This window comes from Drosophila bipectinata, chromosome 4, assembly GCF_030179905.1.
Source record: "Drosophila bipectinata strain 14024-0381.07 chromosome 4, DbipHiC1v2, whole genome shotgun sequence".
Lineage (NCBI taxonomy): Eukaryota > Metazoa > Arthropoda > Insecta > Diptera > Drosophilidae > Drosophila > Drosophila bipectinata.
The window spans coordinates 16,041,693-16,049,977 of record NC_091740.1 but is presented as its reverse complement, the minus strand read 5'-3'; the positions used below and the strand labels follow the sequence as shown (position 1 = coordinate 16,049,977).

General features: G+C 34.1%; 1 long non-coding RNA gene across 2 annotated transcripts; it reads left to right on the top strand.

The window, feature by feature from the left end:
* The first annotated feature begins 2,565 nt into the window (after window positions 1-2,565).
* Window positions 2,566-4,357, top strand: LOC108133632 (uncharacterized). 2 transcript variants are annotated; one of them, XR_001773762.3, is made up of 4 exons: window positions 2,566-2,689; window positions 2,744-3,216; window positions 3,279-3,775; window positions 3,842-4,357. It is a non-coding gene; the product is annotated as an uncharacterized lncRNA (long non-coding RNA). The 2 variants fall into 2 exon arrangements; XR_001773763.3 differs by having other exon boundaries at window positions 2,744-3,212; window positions 3,842-4,326.
* Window positions 4,358-8,285: the final 3,928 nt, after the last annotated feature.

The following is an 8,285-nucleotide window of genomic DNA, read 5'->3' as shown; positions in this document are numbered from 1 at the left end:
ATACCATTTCCGATCGTTCAGTTATATGGCAGCTATAGGACATAGTCGACCGATCCGGGCCGTTCCGACTTATATACTGCGTGCAAAGGAAAGAAGGGTGTGTGCAAAGTTTCAAGACGATAGCTTTAAAACTGAGAGACTAGTTTGCGTAGAAACAGACAGACGGACAGACGGACATGCTCATATCAACTCAGGAGGTGATCCTGATCAAGAATGTATATACTTTATAGGGTCTGAGATGTCTCCTTTGACGCGAAAGCTATTTTTGGTTATAAATTGCGACATGCCAAATTTCATAAGGATCGTCCGACTATATCTTATAGCTGCCATATAACTGAATGATCGGAAATTACCCAACTTTCGTGTTTTTGAAGATAGAATGCTAAAACTTAGTACAGATTCTAATTTTGGTCATTTGATCCAACGTACCAGATTTCATTAGGATCGGCTTACTATATCCTATAGCTGCCATATAACTGAAGGATCGGAAATGGTATTTGGTAGAAATATCAACTTTCGTATTTTTGAATATAGAAGCTTGGGACTTTTTTTTAGATTTTTTATTGTAATTAATTGGTTTTATTATGATGTAATCATAAGGATCGACCAACTGTATCCGATGTTTGCGATATATATCCGGTTTTAACTGCAAGGGTATATCAACTTCGGCTCCGCCCGAAGTTAGCTTTGCTTTCTTGTTTAAAAATTTAATTGTGGATGTGGTTACTTGTTTTAAAGACGTGGGAAAAGAAGTATTGGAATTATGCCAAAAAGTATCACTATCTCCCCGTACTATAACGCGTAGGACAGAGCAAATAGGAAAATTTATTTTTTCTGAAACAAAAAGAGGCTCTTGAATTGTAAATATTTTTCAATGTGCTTGGATAAAAGTACGGACGTTAACAATATTTCTCAACTTGTTATATGTTTGAAAACTTTAGATGAAAATTTATCTTCTTTTGAGGAAATGTACGATGTAATTTCTCTTCATGGGCATGTAACAGACCAAATTTCATTTGATACCTTTTTTTTTAATATATTAACCAAAAATAACATAAGTAATTTATCTTCAGTTTGTACAGATGGGGCAAATGTGATGACGAAAAAAACATAGGGCTTGAGGGGATTTAAAAAAAAAATAAATTTTTTGTCCGTTTATTCATTGCGTAATTCATCAGGAAGCTCCTTTTTAAAAGAGTTAAGGATGTCATGAAGAGGGGGGTATAATTCTTTATCACATAGAAAATTTAAGGTATTTCTAGATGGACTTAAAGCAGAATATGGGGATTTATTAATGTATACGGAAGTTAGGTGGTTAAGTCGGGGGAAATTTTTGGAAAAGCTTTTTAATTTAAGAAATGAATTTTTCTGAAAGTTTTGGGACAGGATGTTGATGATCTCATTACTTCATTTGAAAAAAAAGATGTTTTAATAGATTTAGCCTTTTCTGTGACACACGTATATTTAATGATCTCGATTTCTGTCTGCAAAGCAAAAATAAAGAAAATTTAGATATAATAAAATCTATAGATATGTATAAAAGAAAACTTAGAATACTTATAACTCAATTAGAGAATATTCTATATGTATATATAAAAATGAACCGTTTTCCGTCGTCACGACATTGATTTTTTTTTTAGTTTTCATTTTTATATCCTTGCAGAGGGTATTATAATTTTGTCTAAAAGTGTGCAACACGGTGAAGGAGACATCTCCGACCCTATAAAGTATATACATTCTTGATCAGGATCACCTCCTGAGTTGATATGAGCATGTCCGTCTGTCCGTCTGTCCGTCGGTCCGTCTGTCTGTCTGTTTCTACGCAAACTAGTCTCTCAGTTTTAAAGCTATCGACTTGAAACTTTGCACACACCCTTCTATCTTTTGCACGCAGTATATAAGTCGGATTGGCCGACTATATCCTATAGCTGCCATATATGTAACTGATTGATCGGAAATGGTATAACTTCGGTGCTTTTAGAGTTAGAGTCAACATTTACATGAGCGCTATTTTTGGCAAAATAATACGACATGCCAAATTTCATAAGGATCGGTTTACTATATCCTATAGCTTCCATATAACTGGACTATCGGAAATGACCCAACTTTCGTGTTTTTGAAGTTAGAAAGCTTGAACTTGGTACAGATTATATTTTTTGTCAGTTAATCTGACCTACCAAATTTCATAACGATCAGTCGACTATATCTAATAGCTTCCCTATATCTGAGCGATCGGAAATGGTTTTTGGTAGAAATATTAACTTTGGTATTTTTAAAGAAAGACGTTAAGGACTTTTTTTAGATTTTGTATTATAATAAATTGGATTATATTATCATATTCTCATATGGCCAACTATATCCGATGTTTGCGATATATATCCGGTTTTAACTGCAAGGGTATATCAACTTCGGCTCCGCCCGAAGTTAGCTTTCCTTTCTTGTTTTATTTTATTTTTTAGTTTTCTAATACTCTGTACAAGGTACTTACGGAAAAAAATATTAAGAAAGAGTTCTTAAGTTGCCGCGAAAACCATAACAACAGCCCTTTTATATTTCTTATTCACAAGCGAATCAAACTAGCCTGGGGGCTTGTTGTCAAATATTATGTGACATAGTGACAACACATTCATTTCTTTTATTTTAAAGACTAAGAAGTTTTTTGTTTGCTAATAAGTGTTTGTTAGTCACGGTAAGTTCACTTCACTTTGTATCGTTTTTTGGTAACCTTTCGGTGACTACACAGAAACCAATACAAGAAACCAACAATGCCAGCAACCAGACGTATAAACTTAAGCCGCAGAACTCGAAATACAGCAAGTCAAAGATATATAAGAGCAAATCTAACTGATGAACAACGCGAAGCTCGAAATGAACTTCAACGGAATCGAAATCAACATAAAAATGTTGTGTTTAATCCCCACAGAGCTGCATTTAGTTATAATGTGGCAATTGATTACAGTTCAGAGCCAATTGTTGCTATTGGACTAATGAATATTGTGTGTCCACATTGCAATGCATTGAAATTCAAAAAAGAAGCCCCTGGATTGTAGCCATTGGTACCACCACCAGAGCCACTACATTTATTTGTTATGGAAATGGGCCAGATTCTAATCATTTTTTGACTCATATCCAGCAATACAATAATTGCTTTCAAATTACGTCATTTGGCGCAACAAAAGTTATTCGAGACAATTTTTTTACCTACTTTCAAAGTAAGTAAGTATAATGGCAAACAATTTGCTCTACAATTACCTAAATACATTTTTATATTCTTGCAGATTCAGGGTCAAATATATCATAAAACAGGTTCCTTATTGCCAGTGCCTGATGATGACTATAAATTTTTGCAAATATATTTTAAGGGCAATTCAACAAAAGAAGTCGATCAGCGTTTTGCACACAACAACTCAGTGAAAAGATTTATTGTGGAACAACTTCAAACATTTTTCCATCAACACAATGGATTAGTTGCATTATTCACAACTGCATTAGACCGCATGCCATCAAATAATCATAAAATTGTCATTAATTTTATGAGGCGCCTGCAGGACAACATGCTGGACGTTTTAATGCGCCAAGAAATGATGAAGTGTCTATTGTCGTCGTAGGAGAAAATTTAGAAAAGCGAGTCATTGTTTTACATCGACGGAACGATAAACTTAAGCGTGTGTCTGAAACACATCGATCATATGATGCTTTACAATAACCTTTCCTATATTTTGGCAAGGTGAAGACGGCTATCATTTTTAAATTTGGATAATAAATACAGTTACAGGTAAATTAACAATATATGTTTACTAACTTAAAATTTATATTATTAAAACAAAAAAATTATTTACAGGTGCTGAAACGAACAAAAAAGTCAGTTCAACGAATTATTATTCATACAGACTGAAGGTTCGCTCAAAGAGGACAATCACATCTTTAAGTAGGGGTGCCAAAGCTCTGCACACAGGAGAGCTAACTCCCACACCAATGCAAAAAATCATTAATACATTGGTTCGAGAATTTTTTTCACATCCATGTGGGTGCACTGAAAAATAAAATTATAGTAACAATCACAAGGGGTTTAAAAAATATCAATATAATAAAAAAAAAATACTGGTCGAGTATTTTGGCAGAAACAAAAACAAGAATGAATTTCTTGCAGTGAAAAGTTTTCGGTACTCCAACAACAAAATTAAGGATTCTCCGACGATTGAGAAGAATAGGGAAAACACGAAAAATGGTTTTTGTTATTGCCCTTTGCTTATGCTGGGACCAACGAAGCTTATGGCGTGAGCAACGGAACCTTATGGCACAACTCCGTATGCATGAGCATTTCCAAAAACAAATGAGCAGCGAGAGCAATGCATTGCTGGGATGAGCAACACAGTCTTAAAGTGTCGGCGTCTATTTCACCAATATGCTGTGGATATATGTATATGTGAAAGTTGAAACTGAACGATTGACATTTATCAGGTTGAACCAAGCAAAACTGCGTTCCGAGGAATAAATTCATCTTCGGGGTGCCATTAATGCTGATTGAAATGCACAGAATGTTGGCAGAACAACTATTCTCCCAGCAACATACGTCGGAAGTCCGCGACATATGCATGAATATGCGCAAGATGCGAGGTTGTATAGGCGACATTATGGCACACCAGATTTGTTTATCACATTTACATGCAATCCAGAGTGGACAGAAATTCAACAAGAATTATTTACTAGACAATCAGCTATTGATCGCCACGACATCACTGCAAGGGTGTTCAAAATGAAATTAAAATCACTCAAGGATTTCATTGTTAATCATTGCGTGTTCGGCGAGACGCGCTGTTGGATGTCGAGTGGCAAAAACGCGGATCGCCACATGCACATATCTTTATTTGGTTGGTTGAAAGGATAAGAACTAATGAAATTGATATTGTGATATCAGCAGAAATTCCCGATAATGATGAAGACGCACTGTTACATGAGGTTATTACAAAAGATGGTGTATGGTCCATGTGGAATATTAAATCCCATTTCTCAAAAACATTAAGTAGCAGAAACTATTACTGGAAATGATGGATATTCACTTTATCGCCGCCGATCCATTGATGATAATGAAAAGTCCACAAGTAAAGGGGCCCTACTTGAACTTGGCCCTACATTCGTGCGAACATAATTTTTCAATAAATTTTCAAACAATTTTCAAAATATCAACATGTCAAGGTACAACGACAGCAGCACTGTAATTGCACTTATGGCAATAAGTATTCGCTTAGAAAAAAAGAAAAAAAAAAAGGAAGCACAGTAGGTATGCGGCTAAAAATCACCCATACGAAGCTTTTAAAGGAGTTGCATGAAACGTCTCCTATGGATTTAAAAAACTTTCTTCAAATGGACAGTTCTACATATAAAGAACTGTTAAATTTAGTAGAGCCTGAAATACGAAGACAGGACACAAATGCGTGAGGCATGCATTATTACGCAAATGCTTGTTTTTATATGCATCGCTTTTGGCGTGCCATAGCGCAGGCTCATTTTAGGCAATAAATAAAATCTTGCAGGAATGTTTTGTTCATTTTGCTCTACCAAAACGTTTTTCAAACTGACGTTCGTGCCAACATTGCCATCCATTGGCAAACATGTTGCCAATGTTGTTAAAATAGAAAAATTTCAATTTTATTCGAACATTTTGACGAACACTACCATCCACAGGAAAAATTTCGTCGAGCACAACATGTTCGCACAAAATGCTCGCCTGTGGATGGGCCCCTTAAGGATGTAGTCTCATGTGTGAGGTTGAAAAAATCAATTTTTTTTTTTTTTTTATATTTTGATAGTATTGTTTATTATGAATGTACTGTTAAAGTTTCAAATAAAAATATCAAATAATGACAGAGATACAGCCCATAATCGAGAGCGCGCCTACACCGAAAAGTATGAGTTTCTCGGTAGCGTCTAAACTTTAAACGCGCTTTTCTCGAAACGACATTTTTGTGTGCGGCGCAGGTGATTCACAAAATTCTATGGTACCGATCTAGCTGAAATTTGGATATGTTGTTCTAAAAAGTAACACCTCTGTCCCGTACTAGAATCATTTATTTTTAATGATTAGTTTTTTTTTTATCATTAATTTAAGACAATTTTTTTAAATTAAAACAAATTTTTTGTTTTGTGAGTTCGCCATTTTGTTGTTTATTGATGAAAATATTTCATTCTAGTCCGGGACAGAGCCATTAGCTTACAAAACAATAATCTATTCTAATTTTTTGTTTCGGATGACTCTAGCAGTCGAAATCACCTGCGCCAGGGACCTATCTTTTTTTTTTATATGCATACTTTGGCATGCTATAAAGTGTATTCAACTACACAAGAATAAATTAAACAAAATATTTTCAAATAGTTTATGATGCTTATAAAAACATATTTGAAAATTGAAACGATCGCATTATTTTTTATTACAAAAAATTTTTTTTGAAATAACCTCTAAAAAGTAGGCCGGCACATGAGACTACATCCTTAAATCAACCGGACATTAAAATTGATAATCGTTGAGTTGTTCATAAAATGGGTTAGCTATACAAAATAAAGTAGTGCTACGCTTAGGCAGTTCGCCGGGTCAGCCTTGAAAAAAAAAAAATACTACAAACACTAAAATACTATTACGGACCCTAAAACGAAACAGTACCTTGTATAGGTACACAGGGCATCTTGTATATATATAAATTTAGAAAAAATTCAGGAATTATTTTTACAATTAAATATTAATAATTGTGAAAAAATAAGAGTTTGTAAATACAATAAAGACCTTATTACAATATATATAACCGCTTTCAGGATCTTAATTCTTTAAATGCCCTTTTCGACTTACATAATTTTTCTGTGATATTAGTAATTTAGATACCAAAATACACAAAGAGATTAATAATTTAAGAAATCATTTTGGAATTCCGTTAGAAACAGGAAAAAATTCCTTGGTTTCACATTCAAAAAAATAAATACCCCCCAAGCATAAGAGTGAAATTTTTAAAATTTACTCTATGTTTAGAACTACATACAATTCTGAAGTAGCATTTTCACGTATGAAAAATATTTTATGAAAAAAAGGTAACAAAAGCTCCGATATTAATTTAGAAAAGTTATTGCGCATTAAAGAATTTAATGGAAAAATTAATTTAGTTGATCATTTGGATGTTGTCAAAGACGAATTATTTTTGCAGAGGGTATTATAATTTTGGTCAAAATTGTGCAACGCAGTGAAGGAGACATCTTCGTCCCTATAAAGTTTATATATTTTTGATCAGGATCACCTCCTGAGTTTATAAAAGCATGTCCGTCTGTCTGTTTCTACGCAAACTAGTCTCTCAGTTTAAAAGCTATCGTCTTGAAACTTTGCACACACCCTTCTTTTCTTTGCAAGCAGTATATAAGTCGGAACGGCCCGGATCGGCCGACTATATCCTATAGCTGCCATATAACTGATTGATCGGAAATGGTATAACTTTGGTGTTTTTAGTTAAAGAGTTCAAGTTTTACACGAGAGCTCTTTTTGGCAAAATATTGCGACTTGTCAAATTTCATAAGGATCGGCCGACTATATCCTATAGCTGCCATATAACTGAACGATCGGAAATGACCCAACTTTCGTGTTTTTGAAGATAAAAAGCAGAAACTTAGTACAGATTCTATTTTTCCTAACATTCAACCTACCAAATTTCATAAGGATCGGTCGACTATATCCTATAGCTGCCATATAACTGAACGATCGGAAATCGTATTTGGTAGGAATACCAACTTATGTATTTTTGAAGATAGAATATTGGGACTTTTTTTTAGATTTTTTATTGTAATTAATTTGTTATATTATGATATTCTCTATGAGTTGTTAATGACTTGCCCTCTAGATAAGAAGAACTCTCTAGTTCTTATCTGCATATGTACATAAGAACTAGAGCTAATGATGTTAAGCTTTGTCTTCAATTCAAATCCATGGATCAAAATGCAAGCTTATGTCTTCTTATCGTTCTTGCCCTCTGCAGGCTACATATACTCTTTATGGGATTGCCTTAAAGAAATTAACTCAGGTTAATGATCTCGGCGTCCTATTAGAAACTAAACTTAAAATTGCCGACCATATTTCCTCCATGGTTAATAAGGCTAAGAAAAATTTGTAATAGAAGTACGAAAATTTCATTCCTCTATTCCTTAGCCATTGTAGTTCGACATATGCACAGCACGACCCTTTTAGGGTCTTATGCTCAAACTACAATGGTCTCTACTCTATAACATCTCTTTTCTGTCCTTCAAATTTTAAA